General features: G+C 43.2%; 1 protein-coding gene across 10 annotated transcripts in view; it reads left to right on the plus strand.

The window, feature by feature from the left end:
* Window positions 1–21,987, plus strand: part of EVI5 (ecotropic viral integration site 5) — a 214,584-nt gene that overhangs the window by 157,901 nt on the left and 34,696 nt on the right. The gene's annotated exons all lie outside the window — the stretch shown is intronic.

The raw sequence follows: 21,987 nt of genomic DNA on the forward strand, positions 1-21,987 counted from the left end.
CAGACCTGCCCCATGGGCACCTTCATCTTGTCAGTGCCTCAGGCTTGTCATTTCAGGGTCCCCCTGGACTCTTCCCTCTTTTTCATTGCTCCCCCCTTCCCTGTCATTTACCATTGTATCTTCCCAGCCACTTTTCTCGTGACCCTTACTGCATTCACCCAACCCCTACCCTTTGCCAGCTTTCCCCCCTCTGGTTCTCTCTGGCGGAGCCTTATACCCGCTCGTCCACTTTCCCGACTCTTCCCTCTCCAGTCCATTTTCCACTCAACCGTCCTTGTGACGTTGCCGAGGCCAGTGGTTCTCAGACACTTAGGTCTAAAAGTTCTGGAGGACCCCAAAGAGCTTTCATTTATGCATGTTGCAGCTATTGCTGTTCACCATGTTAAAAATTATGGTATCTGAGTTATATCATGAAAATCATTTCACCCTCAGGGTCTCTGGACCTCACTTGGGAGGTGCCAGTTGGGGAACTGCCAGTCTCTAGGATAAAGTAGAAGCTCCCTAGCAGGGCATTTAAGGTCCTCCTCTGCCCTTCCAGCCTCATTGTGCTACTGTTCCTCTTTGGGTCTAGGTTGGGTCCAGGAGCTGCTTCTTGAAGTGGCCGTGACATCTCCTGGTTATGTGCCTGGTGCCCAGAATGTCTCGGGACCGCCTGGCTCTGTGTGTGTGTGGGGGGGAGACAGACTTCCTTTACAAAGGGAATCCTTGTGTTTATATTGCCAGCACCTTTACATGTAGGCCTTGCCTACTATAGGTGCCTAGTAGAGCTAGGCCCAAAGTGGAAGACCTGAGTTCAGAGGCAGCCGCAGACCAGCTGTGAGACCCCCCCCTGCTCCCCCCCACTTCCACATCTGTATCATCATCGTCGTCCCTACCTCCTGTAGGAATCGCACAGCACTTAGCACGGCATCTGCTGTGTTTGTTGCTCAGTTGTGACTGACTCTTCATGCCCCCATGAACTATGCTGTCTGGGGGGTTTTCTTGGCAAGACATTGGCATGGTTAGCCATTTCCTTCCCACGGACTTGCCCAGGGTCACCCAGCTAGGACATTTCTGAGGCCAGATTTGAACTCAGGTCTTCCTGAGTCCTAGCATGGCCCCTGAATGCCCAGCTGCTTTTGTGTGCCTCACACGGAAGAAATATTCCTGCTAACAAGAATTACCTGTTTTTTCTCTTAAGGTCAGATCCAATTTTGCATGGAAATATGAGGCGTCATAATGGGGTAAAAGGGGCTCAGAAAAATGAGGAAATTTATAATAGCAAACAGAAGAAGTTGTTTTCAGAGTTGAGGAAACTAATGTGTTGAAGTCACTTGCCTTCCCATTTCTCTGCTCTTTCATTTACAAAGCTGGAAACCTTCATTGTTCCGTGAGGTTCACAATCTCTCTCCCTGCCCTCTCCACCCCCTATTTTTCCATTCCAAGATGTTGAGCACCACAGAAATCTCTCTGGAGGATCTGGCCCTAGAGCCATGAGTAGGGAACTAACCCAAGCCTTGAACCAAGGGAGAATTTCTTGAAAGATTGAAACTTTCCTTCCCACAAATCATCCTCAAACAGCCTTTTCCTGTGTCCTGCACACTGAGGAAACAGTTGATGGATTTTGATGTTGAGACATAGCCCTGTCTTCCAGCCACTTGAGGCAGGAAGACTGGTGGTCTGTCAAAGAAGAGAGGCCCGCTTGCAATCGGATCCTCTCCGGGGTGCTCTCCTTGGGCCACCGGTACCGTGGTTACAAGACCCCCCACAGTTTAGGGAAGTCAGATTGCCTTCGTGGGGAGAATGCACCCTGCATTTAGACAGATGAACCTCTTGTTTTCGGTCAGCTTCTTTCATGTCTGGGCCTATCACATTCTTGTCTAAGGCAGTCATGTCAGATTCCATCCCAAAGGGGCTCCCGAGCAAGATTTTATATTAAGTGACCCCTTGGGCAAGCCCGGGCGCTAAGGTTGCCCTCAGGGATACTGGCTTTAGCACCTGAGGCCTAGTTGTCCCAAAGAGGGGGTGGCCGGTTGGCGTTTAGCTGTCCTGGAGTTCAGGGCATCAGACCAGGCCGCACTGAGACCTAGAATACAGGAAAGCGGTCATGAATGAGTGCCGGACACCTGTGTGACCTTTGCTAGATGCTGGGAAATGGGACCTGTGCCTCAGTGCCACAGAAGGGCGGATGTCCTGGCTTTCAGAAAAGCGGAGCTGATACCTCCCAGCGTGTACTCTGTCGGGGGCGTGGCTCGTGGACACAGCGCCATGCTATTCATCGACATCCCTCTGGCATGTCAGTGTGGGAAAGACTTGATACGTATACGCTCCTGAACCTCACCGCAGCCCCAGAGAGTTAGGTGTGGCCTTATTTTATACGTGAAAAATCTTCCCAAGTCCAGAAGGCTCTTCTGCATCCCAGGCAGGTTCTGTCTGCCCCAGGCCCGCCGTGCTGCGTTGCCATGGTCACTGATGGGCACATTGGTGTGACTTCAGCCTGTGAAATAGCAACCAAGAAACCCTCAGAACTTTGGGCAAAGTTCAGAGAAATGGGCTGAATTTGCAAAGCAGCAGATTGTGGGAAGAATTGGTCAGGAAATAGTAAATAGGGAGCTGATCTTTCTTTTGGATTTGACCTGTTCTTTACCCTAAAAGTTTTACATCTCTGTAGGAAGTTGTGTTTTTATCAGTTAGCCATATAAAGAAACTGAGGCACAGAGGACCAGGTGAGCATAGCTGGGAACTGAACATTTCTTAGGAAGGACAGTTAAAAAGCATGTTGAGATTTCTGACATCCTATAACAAAGTTAACGCTATCTACAGCACTGTATACAAGACAGCTGTTATTTATATAGACAAGAGGGAACTCTGCATTTAGGGACAGATGCACACTCCTGACAGGCTTTTGTTCCTTTGCCTAGGAGGTGACCTCTGGGAATGGCTCAGATGGGCAGTGTTCCCAACTGCTTTGGGTTTAAATAGCACCCCCTTGAAATACTGTTCTGACATGGAATGAGGGAGCTAGGTTTAAATCAGTGTGCCAGGACACTAGACTTGAAGGAAAGCCAGAGATAAAACTTTTACCATTTAACCTCTTATGATGAAGGAATGCTGTAAAATTGCTGATATTGGCATGGTTAGCATTGACCATACAATTCTAAATTGTGCCAGTTTCTATGCCCTTAGTTGCCTGAACTTTCTTGCAAATTATTTTAGGAAGTCTGGAGTCATTTTTTTGTTGTGTTGTGTTTTTTTTGATTATCCGAATTAACCAAAGAACAATTGTTCTTTAAAGACTGTCTTTAAACTGCATCAATTTGGGGACTTGTATTTAGAGTTCTTTTTTCTATATTAAAATATTTTTCTTTTTTCATGGGATCACAGAATCTCAGGCCTAGAAGGAATTTCATAGCCATTTAGTCCAAATCACATCTGAGCAAGCTCATCCTTGCTGTGTGTCGGACAATTCTCCCGCAGCCATTGGCTGGAAGTCTTCCCTGGAGGGCTCTCTCCTACTTCCCAAGGGAGCCCCTTCCGTTACGGGACAGCCTCAGTTATGGAGAAGGCCGTCTCTTCAGCTAACCGACATTGGCCATGTTTTTATTGTTTCCTCTCACTGAGGGGCCGAGCAGAACAAGTCTAATTCCTCTTCCATAGGAGCTGACCCTGCCCTCTGGGCCTCTGCTCCAGGATATCCGTCCACAGAGAAGCCACTGGGGAGCAGGGCCTGAGCCCTGGGCCTCACCTTTCAGCCTGGCCTTGGACCTTGACTAGCTGGTGCAGACCTGGGCAGGTCACTTAACTCCCATGACCTTGGTTTCTTCATCTGTGAAATGAGGATCTCAATAGCACCACCTGGCAGGATCATTGGGAGGATTAAATAAGATAATATTTCTCAGAGAGCTTAGCACAGGGTATGTGGCACATAGTAGGCACTTTATAAATGCCTCCTGCACCTGTCTCCTCAGACCCTCCTCACTTTAATGGTATCCTGCCTAAAATGGGGTGCCCAGAACTGCGTGCACAACCCCAAATGGGGTCTGGAAAGAAAGAAGTCCAGTCTCAGGCGGCCATATAGGTTTGGGTCATTGTGGCCACTGCGTTATTAAACCAGAAATAGATCTATGAAATACCTTCATGTTTTCAAAGATCTGTTCTGATTCTACCCCAATCCTGCCCTCTGAATTGAGTGAAATGGATTTTTTTTTTCAGCATAAGATTCTCCATTCATCCCTCATAAATTTCATCTAGCTAGATCCAGACTGTCCAGATCTTTTTGGACCCTTGCGTGGTCCTGTCACCTGCACATTAGAGAGGGATACCATGCATTTCTTCCTGATAAAAATGACTCTCTTCTGAGACAATTTCACAAGTGCTTCAGATGCTTTCAAATGCAAAAAATAAACTTCCAGTGACTCTGAATTGTTCTTTGAGTATATTCATGATGGTGGCTTGCCAGTTAATATTTACATTTGTGCTTAGGGTTTTCAGAGAGCCTTCACATCATACACTTCTTCATTTGATATTTACGTAAATATGTGAAATAATTAAGTTAATATTGATCCCATTTCATAGATGAGAAAATATCAAATATCAGGTCTTCTAACCCTGACCCAGTAGTCTTAGAATGCTGTTATTAAAGGAGAAATAGGAGATTCACATCACTTTAATTGTGAATTTCTTCTGTTTGTTAAAATTAAATTGCATCTTAATTTAGTTTTCATTTCATTTTCAATCCAAGAATCAATTTTTAAAATATTGCTATAATAAGCAGTTTACTTCCATACCAGTATACTATAGAATTTTATTTTCATTTAACATGTTTATGTTTATGAAAGCTGACCCTGATCAGCCATCACTACTAATTATGTTTAGAGAAAATTAGCAATAGGGAAAAGAAAGCGTATGATTTCTAATATATTATATTTATACCCTCTACATCAGTGGTCCTCGAACTTTTTAAATAGGGGCCAGGTCACTGTCGCTCAGACTGTGGGAGGGCCGGACTACAGTAAAACTCGCCCCTCAGCCCATTTGCCACCACCGGAGGGCCGCATAAACATCCTCAGCCCACCACATCTGGCCCGTGCGCCGTAGTTTGAGAACCCCTGGTCTACATCAAATGAAGATAATTAATTTTAGTTAGTTGCTAACGTTGAAGTCTTATGTAGTTAAAATAAGAATTATTGACAAATAGCTTGGTACATAATAAATTCACATGTCTAAAGTTTACTGTGATCAGAGGAAAAGGAAAAGAACATGTAAGTTCTAAACTATTTATAGCACCTCTCTCTGTGGTGAAAGGATTGGCCCATGAGTTGGGGAATGGCTGAATAAATTGTGGTATATAATTGAGATGGATTATTACTATGCTGTAAGTAATAATGCGCTGGTTGATTTCAGAAAAACATGGAGAGACTTGCATGAAGTAATAAAAGGTAACCTGAGCATAAGCAAGAGAGTGACAGTAATATTGCTCAAAGAATAACTATGTACAATCAAGTGAGAGCCACATGCTGTCCACCTCCAGAGAAAGAAGGGACAAGTAGAAATACTCATAGCCTGGCCCTATAAATATTTATAGATTTGCCAACTGGTGGCTTTTTCTAGTGCAGGACAGGAATGGAGAGACAGTTCCAAACTTTAAATTACATTTAAAAATTAAAATTAAAGAGGAGGCTAGGTGGCGCTGTGGAGAGCACCAGCCCTGAAGTCAGGAGTTCAAAAGTGATCTCAGACATTTAACACCACCTAGCTGTGTGACTGTGGGAAAGTCACGTGACTCCAATGGCCTGGGAGGGAGAGGGGATTAAAATGTTTAAAGTTTGTTGTTCCTTTTAGAGATGTGAGAATTCATTTTAAAATTAGTGCTAGTAGTATAAGTTTAATGGCCTTTTTAGAATAACAGCATTAAAGTTTGTGCCCAATTTTTTTCAATTTGCTTAATTGTCATGCGTTAATTGAATGAATTATATTGATTTTAGGTATTATTTAACAAGAAATCACTTAGCTGCTGTGTATATAACTTTTGACAAGAAAGTTTTTAGTCTACGATTTTTAATTTGTGGAACTGATGAAAAACCTAATTATGAATTATTCCAAGAAAATATAATCACAAGTTTTTTAAAATTAAGTTAATAGATTAATAAACTTTAAGAATGTAGTATAGCTGGTACTGTATTTAAGCACCACTGTTACAGAGGCAGGCAACATTTCCCCTCCCTGGCTGGTTCCCTGTTCTTCAGATTTGGTCTTCAATCTACCCTAAGAAATGCCTTTTCATGACCCTATTTGTCTCTCTCTTCTAGGTACTGAAATATAAAAATCGTTTGGCTTTTTCTCCATATTTTTAAATGACAGGAAGCTTTTTTTTTATTCTTATCATCAGTGGTACGTGATACGTGTATGATGTGTTTTTGGAAGTTTAAAATGAGTCACCACGAAGTCGCTGAAAGGCCACCACTTACCGCATTTACAGTTCTGAATAAACTTGTTTAAATTTTTTAATGCAAAGCATGTATCTTTACCACATTGACTGAAGTGTTACCAAAAAAAATTTAGCGACGGTGAGGTAGCTGACTGGTTACAAAGCAGTACCAAATCAGTAAGAATTTACTAAGAAAGGCTTAGTGGTTGCCATTGATGTTTCAGTAATGTCACAGAGCTTAATCAGAGTGACTAACTTACCCAGTCCACAGATTTACTTAAATCATTTGCTTTTCTGATACTAGTCACAAAGATTTCAAATATAATTGATTCAAATCTTTTTCTAATTTATGTATTGAAATGTCATTAAAGTGACACAAAAAGTCATGACCATACTATAACTTACCATGATTGCTTCTGTGGCTTTTAAGCACAGTTTCATGCTATAAACATTAAAAAAATACCACTTAACATTTAAAATAGACAAAGGTTTGTTCATATGTTAGAAGTCCACATTTAACCTTTTTTTTTTTTTTAAAGATTTGTAGACAAACTTTTATATATTCTGTTTTCTCCATGTTTCTTAAATTATATGTTTACTGATAGAGAATTTTTAAAATATATTTTTAAGAAATAGAACCTTTCTAGTTGTATTTGAGACTAAGTACCTTGCACAGTGTCATGACCCTTCTAATACCGCAAACTTTCTGTAATACGGCTCCCAAAGAAAAACCCACATCCTATGTATAACCTTAGATTTATTTTGAAACCTACATGAAGAGAACATAGAGATTACTAATTGTTTCTGTTATTTCCTTTAAGAGTATGAGGTCTAATTTATGATCTGACCTTCTCAAATTTGCCAGATCCATGAAAAGCAAACTTATTCTCATAAGGTTGTTCTCAATATATGGTCCAAAGGCCTGATCACAGGCCAAGACAAAATTTATAGATAAAGCATTTATTAAGTCCTTACTGTGTACCAGACACGGCTCTAAACACTGAGGTCTTGCAGAAATACACGGAAGTAGGGCAAGCCAGGCGGTCTCTTTTCCTGAGGATCTAATGGGAGGAGGGGAGCAACATGTAAAGGAAGTGGGGGGAGGGGCACGGTTTGGAAGTGGTGTCTGAAAGCCCAGGTCCAGCCGAGATAAGGTGGTCTCCCAGGGATGGAGTCTAAGGCTCTCTATTGAGGGGGGGGGACTAGCATGTTAGAGTACATGTATGATGGCCTGGAAATGATAGGAAAACAAACAATGTTTTGTTTGAAAATTAATAGTAATAGCTAATGTACATAGTACTTTAAGATTTGCAAAGTACTTGACAAACGTCTCATTTTTTCCTTCACATCTCCGGGAGATGGCTGTTACTATTGTCTCCATTTTACAGTTGGGAAAACGGAGGCAGACAGCGGTGCAGGGACTTGCCCCTGGTCACACAGCTAGGAAGTAGCTGAGACCAGATTTGAGCTTCCTTAGTTCTGTCCCCTGCGGCTTCTGTTGTGACAGGCCAGGGATCTGGCTGCAGGATTTCTGGAGGCCGCGCTGGCTTGTGACCAGCTCTCCCCAGACTCTTGTTTCCTTCAGAGCCTCCTGGCCGCCCTCCTGCTGGCCAGGGCTCATGCGGACTCTTTCAGCCATCCTTCGGGGCAGCTCTGCCCCAGGAGGGCTTCCTTCTGCTTTTCGGTGACTTTCTCTCTCACTGCTCTGGCTATGGGGTTTGATGAGAAATGAGTGGGAGAGCAGGACAGCCTTCCGTGCCCCCATCTTTGCTAGGAGGCAGTCGGCGGAATCTGCAGAGGAGTCTGAATTGGGAGCAGAGAACATAAACTTGAATGTGAGGACTTTGTAACCTGGTACTCGGAGGCCTTGGTGACCTGTTTCCTGCATCTGGATGTTGCAGACAGTGAAATTTCAGAATAGCCAGCTTTTCAGATGAAGGATTTCTGTAGTTTCAGCTGTTTCTTTTTCTACGGTTTTTCCTTTAACAGCTTTGAGTAAATGTAAATCCAATTTATAAGGTCCTCTTTAAAAAAAAATTTTTTTTTTTACTTTTTCATCAGGCAGTTGGAGTAGAGCCCAATTGGCTTTGTTGGTAACTACTACTCTTCCTCTACTTCCCTTAAGATTTCTTTTAAAATATAAAACCATAACTTCTATTCATTTTAGCCTATTACCTATTTCGTTCTAAAGAGGGGGGAAGTATTTATTGACATTTTGTCATCTTTGAGAAGCACGATTTAGTTATATGGATTTCATTGCATGGTCTAAAATTAAAGTTTCTATCTGCAAATCTTCATTTAGTACTTTACATATTAAACAGTTTTTACTTTGACATCGCTCAAGAATTGATATTCCATATTCTCTTTCTCCTTGATTGGTTTAAGACTCTTCATCAGAGTTTGGACTCCATGGATCTGTTATGGAGGAAGGAGGTGTTCATGAACCTAGATGAGGAAAAAAGGTCTTTATTTCAGTATAGTAAATTTCCTTTGTTAGCGTGTGCATTAAATTTTGTATTAATTTGTATTAAAAATTGTATTAAAAAATTCTAAGAAAAGGTGCATAAGCTTCACCAGATTGCTCAATAAATCTCTAACCCAAAAAGGTCAAGAGCTCCTGTTCTAGCCTTTAAAAAGAATTATATTGTGAGTGTCTAATGACATAGATTGTGTGTGTGTGTGTGTGTGTGTGTGTGTGTGTGTGTGTGTGTGTGTGTGTGTGTGATGCTGGTTATAGCCTTTCGATCTTGCCACAGGAAGGGCACTTCCTTAGACAGGAAGAAAGCAGATTTTAATATGTAAGCAGTGTTTCAGCCACAGGTTTCCCAGTAATACTCTAAGGTGATCACTCTGTTTGCTTAAGAACTTACTAAAACATATAGTTGAGAATACAATTTAAATAAAGTGTTTTCATAATTACAAGAAACTTCCAGAAGTAGGCCTCAAATAGTCATTCGTGGTTTTTTATATAGAATAGTTGGGTTTGATTAGGTTTTTTTATTTGAGAAATTTGATGTCCATAAAAAAAAATTTCCTAGCCTTGAATTTCTAAACTTGGTTAGATTAGCCTGACCTTCTGGTGGTGGTATTGCTGTTACCAAAAGGTGTGCACAATTGTCTTTGGACAGAATTCCAAATTGTTTCCAGAATGATTGAACCAGTTCACAACTCCAGGAGCAATGCATTAGTGTCCCTGTCTTCCCACATCCCTTTCAGCATTTGTCATTTTCTTTCTCTGCCATGTTAGCTAATTTTGTTAGAATTGTCATTTTTGTTATATTCATTCAGCTTACCCATGAGCAATTAGCATTTCTCCAGTTGTTTAGATCAGTCTTACTTGGGTGAAAAACGTTTCGTGGGAAAATGTTTTGTAATTATATTCACATGGTTCCTGGGTCTGTGATGGCAGGTAGACTCTCAAGGTTTTTTATATTATCCACAATTATTTTAAATGGAATTTCTCTTTCTTTCCCTTCCTGCTGAATAATTTTAAGAAGTTTTTTTTTTAATCTGCCTTCTCCTGTTTTTAATAGAAATGGGAGTTCTGTTTTTCAAAAGCTTTTCTGCATCTATTGATATAATCATATGATTTTTGTTGTTTTTGTTGAGATGATCAATTATGCTTTTAATTTTCCTAATGCTAAACCTGCCCAGAGTGTAGTGTTTGTATTTCACAAATCTATATTGAAAGTTTACCCTGGTGTCCGCTTTAGAAGCAAAGGTAAAGGGGCTTAAAATAGACAGGGAAAATGACTTGTTCCTTTAAAAAAGAAGGAAGAGGGCTTGAGCATCAACACAGGGAGAGGAAACCTCACTTGTGTCAGGCTGAGAGGAAAAGTGAACGGAGGATCACTGCAGTGAATTGGAGTGAGTCTCTTTCTGAAGAGCAGGAATCTTGGATCCTCTGAGGAGGAAGCAGCCAGGTGTGAGTCTGCAGGGGTTGTCAGGGGAGGCGTCATCTGCAAAGGGTCAAAGAAAAAAGAGACTTGTAGTGAAGAATGGTGCCCCCGGCTGTATTCCTGAGGCAAGTATCCAGCTCATGGGGGAAAGAGAGCTGTCTGGTGGGGGGGGTGCATGCTGGACTCAGAGTGAAGAAGGCGTGGATTCAAATCTCCCTTCCCACGAAGAGAGCTGACCATCTTTCCTTGTTTGTAAAATAGAGTGATACTTTGGGTATCTACCTTACAGCATTACGGCGAAGATTGTCAGGACAGGTCCACCATAAAACTTCCTTGTTGAAGATGGTGATGACATCAAGGTTACTTCTAGAGGGAGTAGTTTCCCCCTTGGTTTTGTGACTTACTCCAATCCTGGGCTGACTTCTGTGTTTCTTTGTGTCCCCAGTTTAGCGCAGTGTCTCAGACATATGAAGTACCTAATTAATGCTTATTGACTGATTGGCTGACTGATTAGAGACTGGAGAACTACTTGTCCGGTCGTGTTATAGAGAAGGTTCCTATTTGGAGGTGACCTGCAAGGTCTTTAGGAACTCTGAGATTCTTGGGGTCTCATTCATAATAAGGAAGAAGACAGAGAGCCGAGGGGGAGAGGCCTGGGACAGTCAGGGTGTGAGGGGCAGGCCCGCCTGCTGACACAGCTGCCATCTTGGTGGCTCCTCTCAGCCTGCTAGAGCTTCCCTTTGCACAGTGGGAAGGCTGCTAAATCTTTGTCAGATTGAAGTGGGCACTGCCAGCAGTGGCTGGAGGAGAGGCCGTTCCTGACATCATCGTCCAGGCGCGTCTTCATGATTGTCACAGTAAGTGTGGCCCCTGTGACCCTCGACTGAGCTTGGGCTCTTTTGCTAATGAGCAAACTCTAGAGATGCTTTTGTAGCACTGTGCTTCCCAAAGAAAGGGGGGATGTTGGAAGCAGAAGGAAGACCAGGCCTCAGGGATGCCCAGCCTGGGATACGCGAGAAACAGGGCAGCGTGGAGGTGGAAACATTCACCAGGGAGAACCGAGGGACATGGCCAGTCACCCAGAGACCAGTCACTCAGAGAGAAGGACCTGACATAGCCCACAGTGCCAGGCGGCTTAAGGTCCGTCACCAGCACTTATTAAACTGCGTGCCAGGCGGGGGACAAACATGAAGCACTGCAGTAATCCAAGGGGGAGAAAGGATGTAGGAGGAGAATGAAGGGAAAGAGGGAAAAAGGTCAGGTTAGCAGAGGAGAACAAGGAAGTTTTGAAGAAATGGCCAGGATTTTAGGGTAGGAGCAGCACGTGGCTGCAGTTTGGGACACTGGACTGGCTAACCTGGAAGCTCCCTAAGTTCATCAAGATCGGGCCAGAACAGACTGCTCTTCTCTACCTCGCATGGGCGATTTGGTGGGAGAATTCTCACCTGCCATTGGGAGGCCTTGGTTCGACTTCCGGCCCATGCATGGACACTTGTAAAGCTCAGCACGCTGCTGACAGCTCTGGCCACTTCCAGGCCCCTTTTGTACATACAGCTCGCCCCCTGGACTCTTGCATTCTCAGGATAGAGCAACATCCCTCCTTCCCTTAGTCATCCAACCTTGGCCACCAAGCTTCATCCCATTGAGGAAGCGAGAAAAGATCTGGGTGCTGGGTCTCTTGGATACTTAGGAAAGTTGCTCCTCTGGGGAAAGTTTACCCCTGTGGCCTGTCCCCTGCACACAAGCCAAGGCTGGGAGCTCTCTTCTCATCTCCTGTATACAGTTCAGACGTTGCTTCAGTAGCTGTCCCTAGGCAGAAGATGGTCAGAATTACTCACATGGAACCAGCCTCTGCGACCAGGCTCTTCAGCTGTCTGTGAGACGGAGTCCTGGCAACATCTCAACTTCACCTGGTTCCAAAACTGACCTCCTTACCTTCCCTCCCAACCTTCCCCTTTCCGGTAGTGAGCCACCTTAGACACCTCATTCTTTCTCTCCCTCAATTCCATTCCCTCTCCCTCCCATAGTCAGTCACTCGTCCAGTCATTTCTACTTTCCTAACATCTCTCCTATTTACCTGTTTCAATTTCTTCTCCACCCCCATCCAACCTCCCCTAATCTGTCAGATTGATGTCTACTTTACTCATTCAATAAACACTGCTGCTGTCTTGAGAAGTGTGTGTATGGATGTAAGTATGCATACCCCCGAGGCAGTAATCCAGGTGAGGGAGTCGTAGCTTCTCAGGGCCCAAGCGCCCCTTCCTCCCAACTGAGAATATCATTCCCTCCCCACCTCCCAGCTTACCTTTCATTTACTCTGTAACGTATACCAGAAATTGAGAGTAAAAATGGGATAGTAGAGGGCAAGTCCAATCCTTTTCTAATACAAATAAAGAAACTGAGGCACAGAAAGACCAAGTGACTCTCCTTCAAACAGGAAGTTAATTTTTTGAGATGGAAGTTGAGCTCAAGTCTTTCTGACTCTCGGGGGTTCTTAACCTTTTTTGTGTCATGACCCTCCAGTGACATTCAAGTGAAAGCTTATGACCCCTTTCAGAATAAAGTTTTTAAATGAATAAAATAAAATACATAGAATTAAAAGGGAAGCCAATTATATTGAAATAATTACCAACATATTAAAACGAGTTCATGATGTATCTCAAGTTAAGAATCTTGCTCTAAACCCACAAGTGTAACCACTGAGCCATTGCTCTGTTTGAATGCTCTTGGGGCAGAGTTTATCATAGTGCCATAATTTAGCATAGGGTATAGTAAGTGCTTAGTAAATGCTTAAGGGCTTGTAGGTAATTTTAAAAATTAACAAGCAGAGAGTCTTCTCTTTCTTTCCCCATTGAAAAAGAAAAAAAAAACCCTTTCATAACTATGCATAGTAACATAGTTAAAAAAAATAACCCTCAGTGCCTATCAGCAGTAGTCAATACAATATAATATACAAGTCTAAAAGTAATTTCCTCAATGGCTATATGCAAAAATCTCTTACTTCTGTACCTAAAATCCAGCACCTCTCTGTAGTAACATTTTATCATTGTTCCTCTGGAATCACCAGTAGTCTTTGTATTGATCATAGTTTGTCAATCTTCCAGAGTTTGTTTATACAGAATTGTTGCTTTGTATAAACAAGAAAAGAACAAGGAGAGAAAAAGAGACTAAATGTTTGGAAATATTTGTGGCAAAGTGTTTTCTTTGGGGGCTTCGCTTGTAGATATTTTGGATTGTTTTCTTCCAGATTTCTGTATACTGTGTGTGTGTGTGTGTGTGTGTGTGTGTGTGTGTGTGTGTGTAGTATAATATAGCATAATATTTATATGTAATCTTTATATGTAATTATATGTAATCTTCTCTTGTTGAGGTTTTCTTGGGGTCTGTGGAGGCAGCCTTCGCTTCACCCCAAATGCAGCCAGGTATTAAAGTCCAAATCCTTTATTGTCTCTTTCCAAGCCTTGTCTCCCTTTCTGCGGCCCGGTTAGCTTTCTTAGAGGCCTTCTGTAGGCTTGGTTCCGAGAGCTTGAGCTCTGGCTTCTGAATCTCCCTGACTGAATCCTGGCTGAGGCTCCCAGCTTATAGATGCTCTCTTAAAGGTGTGAATCTTGTAGAATCTAGTAAGTACTAAGTACATGTAATAAACTAGAGAACTGTTAAGCACCCTGCTAAACAACACTGTCTCTATCAGTTCCACTGACTCAGAACCTTGTTTCCAGTTCTGGCCCATAACATATAATAGCTTTTTACGGTGGGATTTTGTTGTGGCTATTTTTACTCATTTGAAAAGCCTGAATTGGGCTTTAATGAATTCCTGAATTGGAATTTAATGTTAGGCCAGATTATGAAATGGAGGGAGGGAATGTCTAGGCCTGGCTTGTAATTGCTTTCTATTTTTTTCTGGCCTGCTGCTGCTTTCTTTTGAGTGCCGTGTTCTTTAAAGGTATCAGGGACAGCCCCTGTTGGGAACCTGCCAGCTTTCAGTACTCCCAGAGCTGTCTGATCCAGGACAAAATCTGATTGCTTCCCCCGTTTTAAACCTCGAAAGGCCCTGACCTAGGTTTGGCAGGCAACGCCACTCTGGGCTCGCCCCTAGTAGAAGTTCCAGCAAACTGCTGCAGGCCTAGCCTCTGTCAGCCAGCTGGCAGGCGCTGCAGATTCAGAGAGCTGCAAAATTCTCTCTGGGTTTAAGCTCCCTGCCCTATGACTTCCAATTTTTCTAGGTGCTAACCTGAAGGCACCCACAGCTGCTATCTACTTCTGCTCCTGCTTCTTGCCCAGACCGTAACCTGAGGTCCATAAACAGCCCTTATCCCGATGTGCCCAAGCCAGGAGCAGGTTTCACCCCAATTCAGCATGGGTTCCCTAGCCTGGCTCTGGTGCAAGGGCCACAGAGCTGCCAGTTAATCCCTGCAGCCACACACCCTTGGTGCTGGATCTGGGCCTCCACCACAGAGACCAGTTCGGTCTTTGCCCTAAAAGGCCTTTCTCACTAGACTTTGTTGATCTGGCCTAGAAGAATGACCCAGTGTAATTTTTCCTTGGATTTCCTTATCAGAATTTGAGTGCACCCTTGCTCCCATCCTTCTTCCTACACATTTTCATTATTAGTCTCCATAGAGACTTATTAATTTAAAAAATATAACCTAGGTAAGAAGGATCCCAGTTAAGGTGGCATTTGCATGTGTGGTCCCTGAAAAGCCTGCTCCAAATTAACAAACTTGTTTTTATTGTTAACACTTTCTTTTCTCACTTCCTTCATTACCTGACGTTCACTGAGACACTGTAGTCCTAAAAGTATCAGTTGTAGCTTCAGGAATCTCCTCAGCTCCTAGTGGACTATCGGACTATTCCTTGCTCTGAGTGATCATTTCCAGACTTTCCTTTAGTAATCTTTGTCCTTTGAGACATAGTTAATCCATATTTACCTTGCAATCAGGATTCTGGTTACTGTGATCTGCCCACTCTCAGGACACTATTCTTCCTTCTTCAGTGAGTTCAGTACCTGATTCTTTGTCTTTCAGTCCCAACCCTGGTTCTCAAACAAGAGAATGATATTCCTTCAAAAGCCCTCATCTCCCAGTTCCTTAATTTACTCATTTCCCATGATCTGATTCGCTCAATTACACCTAGAGCACATTTCTGTGTTCCTTATTTTATAACCAGTTCTCACTCTAATTTTCCCTCTGCTTACTTTAGCCCTGTTCTTCATCCTCACTGTGACTTGCAGTCCTTCCCCAGGTCAGCTCTGTCCAGTTGAACTCTGCACTATTCTCCCCGCTCAGAGTCCTACCTCTGACGGCCTCTTCTCCGTCCTGCCCGTCGCCGCTCTCTCTGGGTTTGTGGGGCCTCCCTCTCCCCTGGCTCTGCTCCCTGTCCTGTGGCAGAGGTCTCCCCTCTGCCGGATCTTTGCTGAGTCCTGCCCGCTGACCCAGGTGTCCTCCCAGACTCTCCTCTCCCTCCACACTGTTTTACAGTGTTCTCTCCCCGGCCCCGGCCTCTTCCCTGACCTCCCTCTTAGATCCCCGGGTGACTTGAACAGCTCAGATCAGATTACTGCATAGCTCTCGAACTCATCATACAGCTGAAATTCAGAATTCATTGTCTTCCCTCCTCTGAACTTTCTGAGTGCCTTGGCAGGTTCTGCTCAGGTTGGCGATCGAAGGGTCCGATCTTCAGCTCCTCACTCTGCCCCTCACTCTGCCCCCTCCCGTTTCCAATCTGCTGGGAAGCCCTATCGGTTTTACCTTTTCCTCCTGGCCCCACACCTGTCACAGCATCAGCCTCCTCCTTGTCCTCCTCGCTCCGTTCTCCATTCTGAGGCCAAAGTGTTTGATAAACTTCAGTGGCCGTCTTGTAGACATATCAGCAAGCGTGTATACAGCACCTACTGTGTGCCAGGTGCTGCGCAAACAGCTGTGTGCATACAAACTATCCAAACAGCAAATTGGAGGCATATCATAGGCCCTAGATAGGGGGGGAGAAGGTGGTGGCTTGAGGAAGACCTCCTGCACAAAGTAGGATTTAAGCCAAGCCTTGAAAAAGGCCGGGAAAACTAAGAAGCAAGGAGGGAGACTTAGTAGATATATATTCAAGTCATTTTCTTTCTTATGTCTGTCTTGAGCTTCCCACTCACCACAGCAGCTCTTTATGGTCAGATACGCCTCCTTCTTAATGTTAGTGTTCGGCTCTGCACATTGCTTACGGGGGCAGGAGAGAGAAACGTCTGCCTTGAGCCTTAGTCCTTTTATCATAGCTCAGCCCAACCTGCACGGGTTCGGGGTTCTCCAAGTGAGAGAGGACTGCCTCCCGCTCTGAGCTTACCAATTCTTGACCCAGGTCTGGGTCTGTTGGCTTGAGACTTTAAGCAGCGGTCCTCACACTTTTTAAATAGGGGCCAGCTCACTGTCCCTCAGACTGTTGGAGGGCCGGACTACACTAAAAACAAAAGCTCCCGCTCTGTCTCCGCCCCTCAGCCCATTTACTATAACCTGGCGGGCCGCACCGTCCTCAGAGGCCGCATTTGGCCCGTGGGCCGTAGTTTGAGGGCCCCTGCTTTAGGAGACTACTCCTGAATTCAGTCATCAGCCCTGTCAGAGGCCTGCAGGTTGGGAGCAACCGAACTGTCAACTCTCATTTGATCTGGAACCCCTGTCCAGGCCTAGATGCTGGGCTAAAGGCTGGACCTAAGTCCTTGCTGTGACCCTGGCATCAAAGTGTCAAGACTGTATTTTCAGATCATGTTCCTTATTTAGTCCCCTTCTTGAGCTACCCTTACAACTGTTCCTTTCCACCTGGAATTTGTGGCCTAGAACTGGATAATGGGGACAACTGCCACGTGGCACCTGTAACTAGATCAGAAGAGCCTGAGATTTATTCCTGTCCTGGTTCCTGGGCACTGGACTCTTCTCCTATCTTTATCCAGACCCAATGTCTTGTGCTGCTCTGGCCTAGAAAAATGATTCACTGTGACTTTTTCTTGGCTTTTCCCATCAGAATTCAGACGAGTACATCTTTTTTTTTTTTTTCCCCTGAGGCTGGGGTTAAGTGACTTGCCCAGGGGTCACACAGCTAGGACGTGTTAAGTGTCTGAGACCAGATTTGAACTTGGGTCCTCCTGACTTCAGGGCTGGTGCTCTCTCCACTGCGCCACCTAGCTGCCCCCTGACTACTACATCTTCTAAACCATTGCAGAGAAGGGATGGATGGCAAGGTAGGCTCACTTGCTTCCTCTTCCTCCCTAACTTGACACCTCATACCCCAGCCCTCACTGGCATCTCTAGAACCTTTAATACCCTCCGGTTACTCTTTTCTCTGGGTCTCCATGATAATGCTACTCTTCTGGTTCCTCTCTGAACCTCCTTTCTTAATCTCCTTTGCTCTGTCTTCATCCAGATTGTGCCCACTAAGCATGGCTACCACCTAAAGCTCTATCCTAGTCCTTTGTTCTTCTCTCCCTGTACTGTTTCAGTTAGTGATCTCAACTCCCGTGGATTCAGTTGTCATCTTTATGCTGATGATTGTCAGGTCTACTTTTCCAACCTGCCTGCTATATATCTGGAACTGGATATCCTATAGATTCCTAAACTCAGCATATCTAAAACGGGGCCCATCCCCCCAAACCCCGTTCTGAACTTTGCATTCCTGTCAAGTGAACCAACTTTGTCCCAGGCCCCGACGTGCCACCTGCTGTCAGCCTTTTCCTTCTTGCTCTCACTCCTCTACCCCATCTGCAGCGACATACTGTTGACTTACCTTTATGTCTTCCCTTAGGCCAGCCTCTTTCTCTATTCTCTGGCTCGGGCCTCCTCACTGACCTCAGACAAGGGCTGTTGTGGTGGTCTGTGGGTTTGGGCTCCCTGCTTCGACCTCTACCCAGTTTATCCTTCATTCGTTCAGCTGTCAGACAGATCTTCCTTTAAAAAAGAAAACAAAACAAAACACCGACCCTGTGGCCCCCCCCTCAGGAAACTACAGTGGCTTCCTCTCGTTTTCAGGATCAAATCTAAAATGTTTGTTTGGCCTTTCATCTTCATTATCTAGCCTCTTCCTACCTTTCCAGTCTTCTGCTTCAGTCTCCTCTAGATACTCTGGTATGCAGCGTCCTCCTTACTGTTCTGGCCATCTCTTAGTTCTGTGCATTTTCAGCCTGAATACTCTTCCTCCTCATTTTTTATCTTCTGGCTTACCTGGGGCCCAGCCAGAGGCCTGCCTTCTACAAGGCTCTCCCAATGCCCTTTAATTTTAGTGCCTTCCCTCTGTAAGCATCTCCAGTTTGTGCACATCTTGTTGTATATTGTTGTTTTCATATTGTTTCTTCTTGAAGACAAAAACTATTTTTTGCCTTTCTTTGTATCCCTAGTACTTAATACAGACTCCGTTCCATAGTATGTACTTTATAGGTGTTAGTTGACTAGTTGACCAACACTAGATACTCTTTTTTTTTTTTAAGTGTAAAATTACTACCTTCTATCCCTTCCCCAATTGAGAAGGCAAGAAATAAGATATATGTTAAACATTAGAAATCATAAAAAGCATGTACATGTTAGGTTGTGAAAAAAGAAGCAAGAAAAATAAAGAGAAAAATATACTCCATATACTTCAATCTGCACTCAGACTCCATCAGTTCTTTATCTGGAAGTCGATAGCACTTATCATCCTGAGTCCTTTGGAATTATTGTGCACCCTTGTGTTGGTCAGAATACTTAAGCTTTTCAAAGTTGGTTATCATTACTATATTGCTGTTACTGTGTAAATTGTTCTCTGAGTTCTTCTCATTTTGTGTCAGTTCACATAAATCTTCTCAGGTTTTTCCTGAAACTATCTTGCTCAAAATTTCTTTTCATCATAATCAAAGGCTACAGCTTGTTCAATCATTCTTTAATTGATTTCCTTCAGTTTACAATTCTTTGCCACCACAAAAAGAACTGTTTTAAATATTTTTGTACTAATAAGTCCTTTTTCCTTTGATCTCTTTGGGCTATAGATAGTGGTATTGTTGGGTCGAAAGGTATGCACAGTTTTATAGCCCTTTGAGCATAGTTCCCAATTGTTCTCCCGAATGTTTGGACCAGTTCACAACTACAATTAGCCTACCTATTTTTCCATATCCTCTCTAGCATTTGTCTTTTTCTGTCATCTTCACCATTCAAATGGATGTGAGGTGGATACCTCAGAGTTTTTTAAAGTTATATTTCTCTAATAATTCTTGATTAGAGAATTTTTTCATATGACTAGAGATAGTTTTTTAATTTATTCTTTTGAAAACTGCTCTTTTTATCTTTCACCTATTTCATCAACTGGAGAATGGCTCTTATTCTATAAATATGACTCAATTTTCTGTATAGTTAAGAAGTGACACCTTATCAGAGAAACTTATATATAAATTTTCCTTCATTTTCTCGCTTCCCTTTTAATTTTGCCTGCATTGATTTCGTTTGTGCAAAAACTTTAATTTCATCTAATCAGAATATCCATTTTACTTCTTATGATCCTCTGTCTTGTTTGGTCATAAACTTCCCCTAATTACAGATCTGATTGGTAAATTTTTCCATGCTCCCTTAATTTGCTTATGCTATTGCCCTTTATTGCATTAGATAAACTTTTATATGAAACATAACCCGTATGAGCAATCTTTCTTTCATTTATCTCCCATTTCCCATATTTGGATATTACAATATTTAAATAGTTTAATTAAGTGTGTGTCATGTCTTTTTCTCAATTTTATTCTTTGTATTAATTTTGCTCTTTAAGCTAACAAGTTTTTAGTGCAGCTGTACATAGGGAGTTAATTGAGGAATGATTGACACATCAATAATGAGTCATTTCCTGTGTGTGTGTGTGTGTGTGTGTGTGTGTGTGTGTGTGTGTGTGTAAGAGAGAGAGAGCGAAAGGGAGGGAAGGAGGGAGAGGAGAGAGAGATAGGGACAGAGAGAAAGTGTTGGAATACTCTGGAGCTGTTAGAATACATGGGAGCCACATGACAGTGGCTGCTGGAGATCCAACCCAGACCTGCAGAATGGATCTCCTCTTGAGAGAGGATGATACAAGGAGACTGAGAGGCAGTTGCTGTTCTCTGGCCTCTCTGACTGAGAGGCCGTTGTGTTGTTTGACCTCCCTCCTCTTCCCTCTGCCTCCAATTTATCTCGTTCCCAGTCAGCAACACCTGTGTCAGCAAAGGCTGCCCTTCAGATGTTATGATTCACAGCTGTGGAGGCTCTTGGAGAATTGATCTGTCCCTTAACAAGAGAGAGACAGACAGACAGAGAAACGGGGAGGAGGGAGGAAGGGAAGCAAGAAAGAGACAGACAGGGGGAGAGAGAGACAGACAGACAGAGGGAAAGGGAGGGAGGGAAGAGAGAGAGAATGTGTAAATCTGTTTCATTTTTGTGATATTATTCATTGGTGTTCTCCATGTTCAGCAACTGCCATTGTGCCATTGTGATATTTATGTAACCCTTAAACTCTGCCAGGTGCTCTACATAAATGTTCTCATTTGATGAGCAGAACAATTCTGTGAATTAGAGTCTCTTGACTTGATCAAACATTAGAACTGGGATTGAAATCTATTTTCTTGACTTCCAGCCTTTTTTGGGCAGAGTGGGACATTTCTGATGGTAGCTCAGTCTGCTGAACCCCTAGGCTTACTACTCCTTGGCTAACTCTAATTCTTCTCCTCCGCTCCTCAACTAACATACTGTTATGTTCATTCAGAAGACCGCCTCTGGATTCATAGTCTCCAAGGCCTGTCCAGTTCCACAGCTTATTTAAGAGCTGGAAGACTTGGCTTCTTGGAGTTAGCAGCAACATCAGAGATCATTGAGACTAACCCCTTGGTAGAGCATCAGTATTGTCATTTAAACCCCCCCTTGAAGACCACCTATGATAGGGAACTTTCTAGATGGCCACTATATTCTTGCCATTTTTGCTTTATTCAAATCACTTTGTTTATGCTAAGAAATCTTGGCTTCTGCTTTTATTAGTTTTCCTATCATGTTCAGAAAGCTCTTAATAGGAGGTATTTTTTAAAATTGTATTTGAATATTAAATTCTAGACTCCTCAACCAGGTTGAACCCAAAGCTGGCCTAATGAATGTAGTGATGGGTTTCTCTAAACCTTTCCCCTCAGTAGGAGGCACTGTGTGCACCAAAGTAGTTGGTACTCAAAGGGCCCAGATGGAAGTATGACGTTCTAGCTTGTTTATTTGTTTTAACTGGTCCTGTACTTCTACAGTGTAGGGAGCTTCCAACCAAGAACTTCTTTTACCAATACAAGCCAACATCTTTTCAATTGGATGTGCGCATTATTAATTGTATGTAGTAATAATCATGATACCATTTAAGATTTTACTTATCCTTCATCTATTGCAAAGAAAAGCTGATGCTTCATTTGAACAATGTGTTTTTTTGAGAGACAGCATGATGGAATGAATAGAGGGAGGACTCCAACAGCAGAAAGGGAGAACTGGGTTGGAATTCCTGCTTCCTGTGCTCACCAATTGTGTGAGAGTTGACAAGGCACCTAACTATTCCTTGTCTCTAAAATAAAGATAACACCACTAGAACCTGATTCACAAAGTTCTGGGGAATCTCAGATGAGTTAATACATGTGAAGTGTTGTGCAAACCTCAGAGATGGTGCTCCTTTTCCCTGACTGTAGGAAATAACCTCTGATAGCAGTGG

This window comes from Sminthopsis crassicaudata, chromosome 4 (assembly GCF_048593235.1).
Source record: "Sminthopsis crassicaudata isolate SCR6 chromosome 4, ASM4859323v1, whole genome shotgun sequence".
NCBI lineage: Eukaryota > Metazoa > Chordata > Mammalia > Dasyuromorphia > Dasyuridae > Sminthopsis > Sminthopsis crassicaudata.